Below are 12,878 nucleotides of genomic sequence, written 5' to 3'. Positions count from 1 at the left end.
TGAACTTGTTTTGCTCATATCTTCTAGGCCGTAGCTCCGAATTAAATGAACTTTATATGTAACTTGACTAGAATTTCGTGTAGATCATCTTGGTGCATCTTAACTTGCTGTTTAACTACTTGAACTTAAGGTTTATTCAGTTCTGGACCCATTTCGAAATTTGCATATGAGGACTTACCGGAATTGTTATATGTTGTTCCCGGCCTCATTTAAACTTGCCTTGATGTGTTGTTCTTGTTTGCATCATCTCTTGCCATGAGTAGCTTCATATAGCCTTTGTCATGTATCATGCTTGTTGTGCATCATGTCTTGTCTATGTGTGGTGTGTTTACCATGTTGTGTGCTTCTTCTCGATAGCTCCCGTTTCGTTGCGATCGTGAGGATTCGTTCGTCTACGCTTGGTTCATCTTCGTGGCTTCTCCCGTTCATCTTATTCATGGACTCGTTCTTCTTCCTAGCGGGATTTTAGGCAAGATGACCGCTACCTTGGATCTCACTACTATCATTGCTATGCTAGTTGCTCGTTCTATCGCTATGCTGCGCTACCTATCATTTTGTTCTTCAAGCCTCCCAAATTGCCATGAACCTCTAACATTTGACACCCTTCCTAGCAAACCATTGATTGGCTATGTTACCGCTTTGCTCAGCCCCTCTTACAGCGTTGCTAGTTGCAGGTGAAGTTGAAGATTTCTTCATGGTGGACAGGGTTATGTTGGCATATCACAATATCTCTTATATTATTAATGCATCTATATATTTGGTAAAGGGTGGAAGGCTCGACCTTATGCCTGGTGTTTTGTTCCACTCTTGCCGCCCTATTTTCCGTCATACCGGCGTTATGTTCCCGGATGATTTATGGGACCCCTCTGACAGTTCGCTTTGAATAAAACTCCTCCAGCAAGGCCCAACCTTGGTTTTACCATTTGCCTCACCACCACCTACCTTTCCCTTGGGAGTAATTGACCCAAGGGTCATCTTTATTTTAGCCCCCCCGGGCCAATGCTTGTCTAAGTGTTGGTCCAAACTAGAGCACCGTGCGGGACCATTCCTTGGCAACTTGGATTCCTCGGTACCTGTACGCTTAGCTTATCCGGTGTTGCCCTGAGAACGAGATATGTGCAGCTCCTATCGGGATGTCGGCGCATCAGGCGGTCTTGCTGGTCTTGTTTTACCATTGTCGAAATGTCTTGTAAACCAGGATTCCGAGACTGATCGGGTCTTCCTGGGAGAAGGAATATCCTTCGTTGATCGCGAGAGCTTATCATGGGCTAAGTTGGGACACCCCTACAGGGTATAAACTTTCGAGAGCCGTGCCCGCGGTTATGTGACAGATGGGTATTTGTTAATGTTCGGTTGTAGATAACTTGACACCAGATCCGAATTAAAACGCATCAACCGTGTGTGTAGCTGTGATGGTCTCTTTTCGGCGGAGTCTGGGAAGTGAACACGGTTTTGGGTTATGTTTGACGTAAGTAGGAGCTCAGGATCACTTCTTGATCATTACTAGTTGACGACCGTTCCGTTTGCTCTCTTCTTGCTCTCTTTTGCGTATGTTAGCCATCATATATGCTTAGTCGCTGCTGCAACCTCACCACTTTACCCCTTCCTTTCCCATTAAGCTTTGCTAGTCTTGATACCCATGGTAATGGGATTGCTGAGTCCTCGTGGCTCACAGATTACTACAACAACAGTTGCAGGTACAGGTTTTGCGATGATCTTGATGCTAGAGCGATGTTTGCTTGTTTTGGAGTTCTGCTTCTGCTTCTTCTTCGATCAGGGGATAGGTTCCAGGTCGGCAGCCTGGGCTAGCAGGGTGGATGTCGTTTGAGTTTCTGTTTGTGTTTCATCCGTAGTCGGATGTTGATCTTATGTATATGTGATGTTGTATTCGTGTGGCATTGTATGCCTCTTGTATGTATCCCCATCTATTATGTAATGTTGATGTAATGATATCCACCTTGCAAAAGCGTTTCAATATGCGGGTCTATCCTTGGTGGGACCTTCGAGTTCCTTTTGGATAGGGTCGCATATTGGGCGTGACATTGGACCACTGAGAACAGGCAGAAGCGGCTTCACCCATGTGCTGGTGGCAGTCGACAAGTTCACTAAGTGGATTGAAGCTAAACCCATCAAGAATCTTGATGCCGGCACTGCTGTCAGCTTCATCAGGGAGTTGATATTCAGATATGGAGTTCCCCATATCATCATCACTGATAATGGGTCGAACTTCGTTTCCGAGGAATTCAGAGCCTTCTGCACGTCTCGGGGCACACGAGTCGACTATGCTTCAGTCGCTCACCCCCAGTCGAATGGACATGCAGAACGAGCAAATTGTTTAATTCTCAAAGGGCTGAAACCCCGACTGATGCGCGATCTCAAGCACACAGCTGGTGCATGGGTCGACGAACTTCCGTCAGTACTTTGGGGATTAAGGACCACACCTAATCGGTCGACTGGGAGAACTCCGTTCTTCTTGGTCTACGGAGCTGAAGCAGTCTTGCCGAGTGACCTGCTTCACAACGCACCCCGAGTCGAACTCTACACTGAAGATGAAGCAGAGCAAGCCCGACAGGACGCAGTCGACCTTCTAGAATAAGAAAGAGAGATGGCCTTGATCCGATTGACCATTTATCAGCAGGACTTGCATCGCTTCCATGCCAAAAACGTGAAGAGTCGAGCCTTCCAAGAAGGAGATTTGGTTCTCCGAGTGGATCAGCAGAAGCTACACAAGCTTGCTCCTACTTGGGAAGGTCCCTTCATCGTCACCAAGGTTCTCCACAATGGGGCATACCGCCTTTACAATGTCGAGCGCCAGATTGACGAGCCCTGAGCTTGGAACGCGGAGCTGCTCCGCCCCTTTTATACTTAAGTATTCACTCGGATGAGATGTAATAAAAGTACTTCTGTAGTTTATTTATCAAAGACAAGAGTGTTATAATTTTCCCAGTGATTGTTGTTACTTTTGTTCACATAAAGAAGTCCCCCAGTGGGTGGCTTAGCTGCGAATCCGTTTCGCCTAAGTTTGTAAAAAAAATCCTTGCCGAGTGGTGAGCCAGCCTCCCACTCGGGGGCTTAGCCGCGAATCCGTTTTGCCTAAGTACTTTCAAATCCTACCGAGTGGTGAGTCAGCCTCCCACTCGGGGGCTTAGCTGCAGTCCAAGCACTTGCCTAAGTTTAACAAAATCCTACCGAGTGGTGAGCCAGCCTCCCACTCGGGGGCTTAGCTGCAGTCCAAGTACTCGCCTAAGTTTAACAAAATCCTGCCGAGTGGTGATCCAGCCTCCCACTCGGGGGCTTAGCTACAGCCTAGCGCTCGCCTAAGTACAAATACAATTTGCGCTCCACAAGGAGGACGAGGTGCAGGTCGACTGCTACCTTCTCCTTCTGAGCTATGCCACAAATACAACATGCGCTCCGCAAGGAGGACGAGTCGCAGGTCGACTGCTACCTTCTCCTTCCGAGCTACGCCACAAATACAACGTGTGCTCCGCAAGGAGGACGAGGTGCAGGTCGACTGCTACCTTCTCCTTCCGAGCTACGCCACAAATACAACATGCGACCCGCAAGGAGGATGAGGTGCAGGTCGACTGTTACCTTCTCCTTCAGAGGTACGTCACAAAAATCCTACCGAGTGGAGAGCAAACCTCCCACTCGGGGGCTTAGCTGCAACCCAGTGCTCACCTAAGTTTTTGAAAATCCTACCGAGTGGAGAGCAAACCTCCCACTCGGGGGCTTAGCTGCAGCCCAGTGCTCGCCTAAGTTTTTGAAAATCCTACCGAGTGGAGAGCAAACCTCCCACTCGGGGGCTTAGCTGCAGCCCAGTGCTCGACTAAGTTTTTGAAAACCCTACCGAGTGGAGAGCAAACCTCCCACTCGGGGGCTTAGCTGCAGCACGGTGCTCGCCTACGTTTTTGAAAATCCTACCGAGTGGAGAGCAAACCTCCCACTCGGGGGCTTAGCTGCAGCCCAGTGCTCGCCTAAGTTTTTGAAAATCCTACCGAGTGGAGAGCAAACCTCCCACTCGGGGGCTTAGCTGCAGCCCAGTGTTCGCCTAAGTTTTTGAAAATCCTACCGAGTTGAGAGCAAACTTTCCACTTGGGGGCTTAGCTGCAGCCCAGTGCTAGCCTAAGTATGAGACTCATTCCACTCTACAAGGATGACGAGGTACAAGTCGATTGCAATCTGTGCTTCATCCCTACCTGCAAAAGTGCATCACAAACACTAGCATATATTCCGAGCGAAGGACAATGTTCGTTCGAAGGCAAATGCAAACATATTCAACGGCAAACCCAAGTTCAGATAGCGTCCACGGATCCAGAAGTGCTCAGGCACCAAGCCTATTAAAGTTTACCGGTTACAAAAACCACTCGGCATTCCGAGGAAAATTTAAGGCATCAAGCATAGAAGTTTTTTACTCCTCCTGTGGAGGGCTGGAAGGCGCGACAAACTCGTCCAGGTCGATTCCATATGCAATCCGAGTGGCAGCAGCAATGAAGGTCTCCATGAAAGATCGGAAGTCATGCTTCTTGGTATTGGCCACCTTGATAGACGCCAGCTTGTCCTCTCGTGCGTCCTTACAGTGAACTCAGACCAGAGACAGAGCAACATCAGCACCACACCTGGCAGAAGACTTCTTCCATTCTTGCACTCGACTTGGAACTTCGTTCAGTCGAGTCATCAGAGACTCGAGGTCATTCTGAAGATCTTCCCCCGGCCAGAGTGCGGTGTCGATGCGCGACGTTGCAACCTTCAGTCTAGCAAGATAGTCGACCACAGCAGCAACACGAGACTCCAGTCGGAGCACGTTCATGGCGGCTTCATCCTTCACAGGAGAGTTGATGGGATCCAGGCTTGTCTCCAATCGACCAGTCTCTTCCTCAAAGTTTTGGCAGAATTCTGTAGACACAACCCAAAGATAAGCCAGCAGTTTTGTGGTAAGTCCATAATTACAAGCGTATTGGATACAAGGGATTACCTTCAAGCATGAGGAATAGCTTCTTGGCGAGCCCTCCCAGATAAACCTCTAGATCATTCTTCTTTCCCACCAGTTCGCTAGCCTTGTCGCTCAGGGCTATCTTGTCATTCTTCAGTCGACTGACCTCCTTGTTGGCCGCGTCGAGAGCAGCTTTCAGATTGGTATTCTCCTCTTCAAGTTTGCTGATTGAAGCCAGCTTTTCTTCTGCGAGTTTCGCCTTCTCCGAAGCCGCTTTCTGTGCCTCGGCGAGGTCAAGGTCCTTCTTCTTCAGAGCATCCCTTAGTTTATCTGCAAAATGACAGTGAGATCAGACTCAGGAGTGGACAAGAAATAAGGGCAGTCGTCAAGGTTCTCACCAAACATACCTTTTGCCTCCTCCTTCGCCTTCGTGAAGTTCTCCTGGACAAGCTTCAGATCAAGTTCGAGCTGGATATGCTTGTTCTCCAACTCAGTATAACGAGCCACAAGCTCGCAAGATTTCTGCGAAAGATCAATCGACAGACGTCAAAGATAGGTCACTTCTAAGTGACCAAGAGAAAAATCGTAGCATTTCTAAGACTACAGCCGAATCAAAATATTCAATTGTAGTCTCGGGGACTACACCCAATGGGTGCACTCAGCGTGCCCCCACTGTTTCCATGATTCCATTCGACTAGATCGAGTGGAGAAAGTAAAGAGAAAAAGATCAAGGTATAAAGACTATAGTCGACTGCCAGCAGTCCACCATAGCCTCGGGGACTACACCCAGTGGGTGCACTCAGCGTGCCCCCACCAATCCAGATATTCAATCAACACACCTAGTGGGCGAACAGATACTAAGATCTTTAGAAAGAAAAGTTTTCAGGTACCATATCCTAACAGAACAGGCGGTGATCAACTAACCCGGACATTGCTCTGAAGGGCTGAGCTTGCATCATAAGCTGCTTGGCTGGCGTCTCAGATCGCCTTCACCTACTCCATCATGACCCCCGCCTGGCGTATAGCTTCTTTGGCAGCGCCTGCTTGGTCCTCCGGGACGTGGTGGGTGGAGAAACGGGAAGGCGGATCAACACTCGACGACAAAGGGCGAGCACTCGTCAGCGACACAGCAAATGATACGGTAGCCCGAGTGACGTTGCCCCCTTCCGGAACCAGCGTCTCAGGTGCTAATGCAACCTGAGCAGTCTTGCCAGTTGACATCTTCCTGTTCCTCCTCTGCCTCAGTGGCACCTCATCGTCATCATCAGGGAGATCAATGATGATATTAGGTGGAGCTGCAGAAAAGATTCAAAGTTAAAAATGAAGATCCTATCGACCGAAAGTGAAACTACTGAGATCATACCAGGGTCGGAAGTGACAGCATCCTCCATTTCTTGATCTTCATGTCTGATCGAGGTCACAGAAGTAGCAGCACTGCGATTTCAGAAATCAGTCGGTCAGTTAATGAGTCGACCAAGAGTGTATCCATGTTAAACAAGAAAACACAAGTTATGCCATTACCCGGAAATAGTGGGAATCGCCATCCTCATCTTCGGCAGGGCCTTCATCGGTTTTGATGATGCCGCTCGGGGTTGCTTCGGCGCTTTCTCAGTCGGCGCCGAAGAGGTCGTCCGAGGACGTTTGGTCGACTGCACAACAGGCACGATCCCCTTGCCGCGCTCGACTGCAGGGTCATGGACGAGCTTGGATCTCCTTTCAGTACGAGGAGGTTCGACTTGTTCCTCCTCTTCCCCATCAGAGCCAACATCTTCTTCACCCTCCTCGCTGTCCGATTCCCACTCCTCCTGACTTTCACCCCTGCTCCCTTCCTCTTCTTCGGTCTATTCTTGCGCCCCGTTGGGCATCGAGCACATCTCGGTAGTGATCTGGAAAACAACAAAACAAGATAAAAGTCAGTCGACCGAATTGCAGCAAAACAGAATGGATGAAATAGGATCACAGTCGGAGATAAGTGGTCAGACCTTGTCTGGTTCGTAAGACTGGTCGAGTGGTGGGATCCTCCTAGCTCCTCGGGGATTATCTTTGTTCCCTATGATGGCAGTCATCCACCTCTCCAGTGTGGCATCGTCGACCTCCTCTAGGTGGACCCGAGTGGTGTCTTCGGTACCAGAGTACAACCACATCGGGTGACCTCGGTATTGAAGTGGCTGAATGCGCCGTTGAAGGAAAACCTCCAGAAGATCCATGCCAGTCACCCCGTCACAGATGAGCTGAACTACACGCTCTACCAACATCTTAACCTGGGCCTTCTCCTCCGGGACCGCCTTCAGAGAGGACGGCTTGTTCACTCGCTCCATGGAGAAAGGAGGGAGTCCAGTCGACTGCCCTGGTGTCGACTGGTCTTGGCAGTAAAATCAGGTCGACTGCCACCCTCGAACTGACTCAGGAAGGGTCATGGCTGGAAAGGCACTTTTACTCCTCATCTGAACCCCAAGACCCCCACACATCTGGATTACTTGGGTTCTCTCGTCATTCGGACTAGCCTTTTTCACCGTCTGAGAGCGACAGGTGAATATGTGTTTGAAAAGGCCCCAGTGCGGCCGACAACCCAAGAAGTTCTCACACAAGGACACGAAAGCGGCGAGATAGACAATGGAGTTGGGCGTGAAGTGGTGGAGTTGTGCCCCAAAGAAGTTTAGAAATCCACGAAAGAAAGGACTCGGTGGTAGAGAAAACTCGCGGTCAACGTGGGTGCTAAGAGGACGCACTCACCCTCCTAAGGCTGCGGCTGCCACTCCATCCCCGGAAGCCTCGCTGACCCATGGGGGATCAGTCCTTCGTTGGTGAGGTCGTCAAGGTCCTTCTGGCTGATGGTCGAGCGGATCCAGTCTCCCTGGATCCAGCCTTGCAGTAGGCTGGCCCGCGACGAGGATCCAGCCCGACTGGTCGCCCTCCCCTTCGCCTTCGCCGTCGCCTTCTTCGCCCGCTCCAAAGCCGCCGTCTTCTTCTTCACCATTGTTGCCGGCGAAGCAGGCATAGAGCAGTAGTGCTGAGCAGGTGGCGAGCGCAGCAGATGAATCTAAGGAAGAGGGAAGGGAAAATGAGAGCGCACTGTTCAAAAAACCCCGTCCGGCCCCTTATATGAAGCCGCTTCCGAGTGGCTGACTGGTAGGCCCGGGCGATCTTGTCAAATCCCGCAACAGTCGTGCACGCGATACGTGGCGAAAAAGGTGGCACGGAGATCGAGGCGTCTTTGCCTTATCCCATCCGAGTACCACGGCCTCCTCCGCTTCGCGCGCTTCCCAAAATTCGGATCCTGCTAAATCCGCGAACAGCAGAGCAACTTGTCAGACGGCAGATTTCCTCCGATCCGTCGCTCGGAAATCTCCAAGTTCATAAAGTTCACTCGACAGATGCAAAGAATGGATCAAGGTGACTGAAAGAGAAGTTGAAGCCATCACTAAAAAGTCATTGGTCCAGAGTAAGACACACTCGCAACACGAAAAACAGGTCGGAAGAATTCTCAACTCCTTCCTCACTCAAACCTCGATCCATTCGGGGGCTAATGATGAAGCCATGTACCTAGGGTAGGGTCATGGACCTGTCCAAGGTACCCTCCCCAAGGACATCTCTAGAAGAAACTGCCTTTTAGTCGACCTGGAAGGATTCCACTCGACGAACTCAAAGACACTCGACCATGAAGACTCACTCGACCACCAGGAGATCTAGGGTCATTCTGCACCCAAACGGTCTGTTATTAAGTAGTCTTTATGGCCATGATAGCACTTTATGTAGGGCGTTACCAGTGACGCCAGGCCTTTATGTACATTGAACCCTCCGCTACGTGGGCTGGCTGGGGTCCTGGCGCACTCTATATAAGCCACCCCCCTCCACAGGTAGAGGGGTTCGCACCCCTGTAACTCATACACACATAATCCAGTCGACCGCCTCCGGGCTCCGAGACGTAGGGCTGTTACTTCTTCCGAGAAGGGCCTGAACTCGTAAATCCCTTGTGTATACAACTACTCCATAGCTAGGATCTTGCCTTTCCATACCTACCCCCCTATTCTACTATCAGTCTTAGTACCACGACAACGACAACACCTCCAAGGAGGTTAAACGACACCCACAGATGCTGACAACGCTGGCCGGCTAGACCGGGCAAGCTTTTTCTCAGAGCAATCCAACACCACCAACACCCTCACACACATCACCTTCGTTGGCACACCCACCTCTCATAGAGCCACCGTGCCAAAAGCACCGAAGAGCTACCAAGCAGCACAACTCCTCGTCGGCCAGACGTCGACGATCCAGATCTGGCATCCCACCACCGCATCGCCACCACATGAGCCACCAAGGCCAGCGTGCCAACGACCCACACAAGGACGCGCCCACAGAGCCAGAAGGGGGCTGCACCCGCTCCTATTTGCAGGAGAAGAGCATTCACCCGAAGATTAGTAGCCCAGCGGTGAAACTCCCGAGGTTGCCACCTGCGAGAGCCACTGCCCGGAAGCCGTCACACCGAAGAAGAGCTGCTATGAAGAAGCCCAGGGACCCGTTGGTGATGCAGTCAACCTGCCCAAATCCGATGCACCATGCGGAAGGGGATCGAGCCTACCCCCACCGAGAGCTCTCGCAACCAGACAAGAGAAGACGACCCCGCCGCCACCGTCCATCACCCGGGCTTAGCCCAGTGGCCTCCTCCGGCGACGGCAAGGGGAGGAGAGGGTAGGATGGCGAGGCATGGGCTAGGTTTTCTCTTGTGTCGTCTCATCCGAGACTACGCGGGGGTAGTTTTTTGTTCAACCATTACAATGGTTGGTTGACCAGGATACAATTTTTGGACTCCCCCGTTCATAGATCTTACCATAAATGTCGTGGAATTTACTTTGGTCTTGTGTAGGCAAGGAATATGCTTATGACTCTAACATACGGATGTCATTTACATTATTCTTTGAAGCAAATACGCCCTAGAAGCAATAATAAAGTTATTATTTATTTCCTTATTTCATGATAAATGTTTATTATTCATGCTAGAATTGTATTAACCGGAAACATAATACATGTGTGAATACATAGACAAACATAGTGTCACTAGTATGCCTCTACTTGACTAGCTCGTTGATCAATGATGGTTAAAGTTTCCTAACCATAGACATGAGTTGTCATTTGATAAACGGTATCACATCATTGGGAGAATGATGTGATTGACTTGACCCATTCTGTTAGCTTAGCACTTGATCCTTTAGTTTAATGCTATTGCTTTCTTCATGACTTATACATGTTCCTATGACTATGAGATTATGCAACTCCTGATTAACGGAGGAACACTTTGTGTGCTACCAAACGCCACAACGTAACTGGGTGATTATAAAGGTGCTCTACAGGTGTCTCCAATGGTACTTGTTGAGTTGGCATAGATCTAGATTAGGATTTGTCACTCTGATTTTCGGAGAGGTATCGTTGGCCCCTCTCGGTAATGCACATCACTATAAAGCCTTGCAAGCAATGTGATTAACAATTTAGTTACAGGACGATCCATTACAAAACGAGTAAAGAGACATGCCGTTAACGAGACTGAGCTAGGTATTGAGATACCGACGATCGAATCTTGGGCAGGTAACATACCGATGACAAAGGGAACAAAGTATATTGTTATGCGGTTTGACCGATAAAGATCTTCGTAGAATATGTAGGAGCCAATATGAACATCCAGGTTCTGCTATTGGTTATTGACCGGAGATATGTCTCGGTCATGTCTACATAGTTCTCGAACCTGTAGGGTCCGCACGCTTAACGTTCGGTGACGATCGGTAATATGAGTTTATGTGTTTTGATGTACCGAAGGTAGTTCAGGGTCCCGGATATGATCACGGACATGGCAAGGAGTCTCAAAATGGTTGAGACACAAAGATCGATATATATGGATGGCTATGTTTGGACTTCGGAAAGGTTCCGAGCAAGTTCGGACAAATACCCGGTTATGATCACGGACATGACAAGGAGTCCCGGGGATTGTAATGGTCCTATTGGGCCTTAGTAGAGAAAAGGAGGGGCGGCCAGGGCAGGCCGCGCCCCCTCCCCCTCTAGTCCAAACTGGATAAGGAGGGGTGGGGGCGCCCCCCTTTCCTTTCCCCTCTCTCCTCCTTCCCTCTCTCCTACTCCTACTCATGGAAGGGTTGGAGTCCTACTCCCGGTGAGAGTAGGACTCCCCTTGGGGTGTGCCTAGGTGGGCCGGCCCCTCCCCCTTGTCCACTCCTTTATATACGGAGGAGGGGGGCACCCCATAAACACACAAGTTGATCATTGATCTTTAGCCGTGTGCGGTGCCCCCCTCCACCATAATCCACCTCGGTCATATCGTAGCGGTGCTTAGGCGAAGCCCTGCGTAGGTAGCTTCATGAACACCATCATCACGCCGTCATGCTGACGAAACTCTCCCTCGAAGCTCTATTAGATCATGAGGTCGTGGGACGTCACCGAGCTGAATGTGTGCAGATCGCGGAGGTGCCGTACATTTGGTACTAGGATCGGTCGATCGTGAAGACGTACGACTACATTAGCCGCGTTGTCATAGCGCTTCCGCTTACGGTCTACGAGGGTACGTGGACGACACTCTCCCCTCTCATTGCTATGCATCACCATGATCTTGCGTGTGCATAGGATTTTTTTTGAAATTACTACGTTTCCCAATAGTCTTGTGTGGGAGAGAAACGCTTACGGCTGGCACCCATTAGTACTAAATGAGCCATCCCCAAACATAATTCATGCACTCGCACTAGAAAAATTATTTCAGAATCTGGCCCCTCCCTTTTGCGCCTAATGACAGGCGTGTAGGGTACACGTGAAGGCAGTGGCAGAGCCAGCCCAGAGGTCCGCCCCGGGCCCTCTTCGTATACTGTAGCGATGTGCACAATAATTCACTACAATCTAGGAAGAAATTGGGCCTCAAGCCCCAGGCCTAGGCCCTGGGGGCCTGGGGCCTGTATCCGCCACTGCGTGAAGGTGCCTTGTCACTAGACAGGTTTGACCATGGTCGATGATCTCCCTGCCAACATGGGACCCATGAATCATACCTAAGCTAAAGACGAAACAACTAGGTAACTGCCTAATGGTCACGCATGTCCACATTTCCAGGAAGTTGCATTGAAGCAAGAAGCGGTGACTGATTAAGTGTTTTTGTCCCTTCTTGGAGAGCGCCAACATACTAAGCGCGACTGACGGACATCATAATTCATCAAGATGTTAGTTTTGGTAAGCCTTGTCCAAACATGACGAGTGCGGCTTATGTCGTTTACGAAAAGGTGTGACTCTCACACTGCTGCTTACTAGGTTATGCCTTTTAATCCATCTCGGCTCGAGGTGCCATGCAACCTACGTTGATGACGCCCAGGGTCAAACCTGTCATGTCTAACTTGGTCGCCTTTTCGTTAGGCGCGTTCAAAATCCCATAGCGGGATCGTGTCTAGTATATATCATGCATCCTTCTCTTTCCCTCCCAAACCATTCTCTCCTCTCGTCCAACCTCTTTTGCATCTTCAGAAGTTCGCTCACTCACTAAATTCTCATGTCAGTTGGATGTCGTGGCTCTATGTTCGCTAGCTCAGCTCGGTTTCCACTGCCAACAGTTGCGGGATCGGCCAGGAGAATGTCGGCGCCACCTCCTCGAGTCGGAGATGAAGAACTGGATAGAGTGTTGTGTGGAGGTGACCAGATCTGCCAGGGAGATTTCTTGTTATCCTCTAGACTACTGATGAGGACATCAATATCCTCTATCCACCATATTATCAACGTGAATTGCTTCAAAAATTGCAGCGTTTGAGACAAGGAAAAAATTCTGTAAAAGAATATTATCAGGAATTACAAACTGGCATGATTAGATGTGGTATTGTTGAGGAGAATGAACCTATGCTTGCACGTTTTATGGGTGGATTAAATAGAGAGATTCAGACCATTCTAGAGTATAAGGAGTATACTAATATCA

Source organism: Triticum aestivum, chromosome 5B, assembly GCF_018294505.1.
Source record: "Triticum aestivum cultivar Chinese Spring chromosome 5B, IWGSC CS RefSeq v2.1, whole genome shotgun sequence".
Lineage (NCBI taxonomy): Eukaryota > Viridiplantae > Streptophyta > Magnoliopsida > Poales > Poaceae > Triticum > Triticum aestivum.
The sequence above is the reverse complement of the archived record's forward strand: the minus strand, read 5'-3'. Positions refer to the sequence as shown.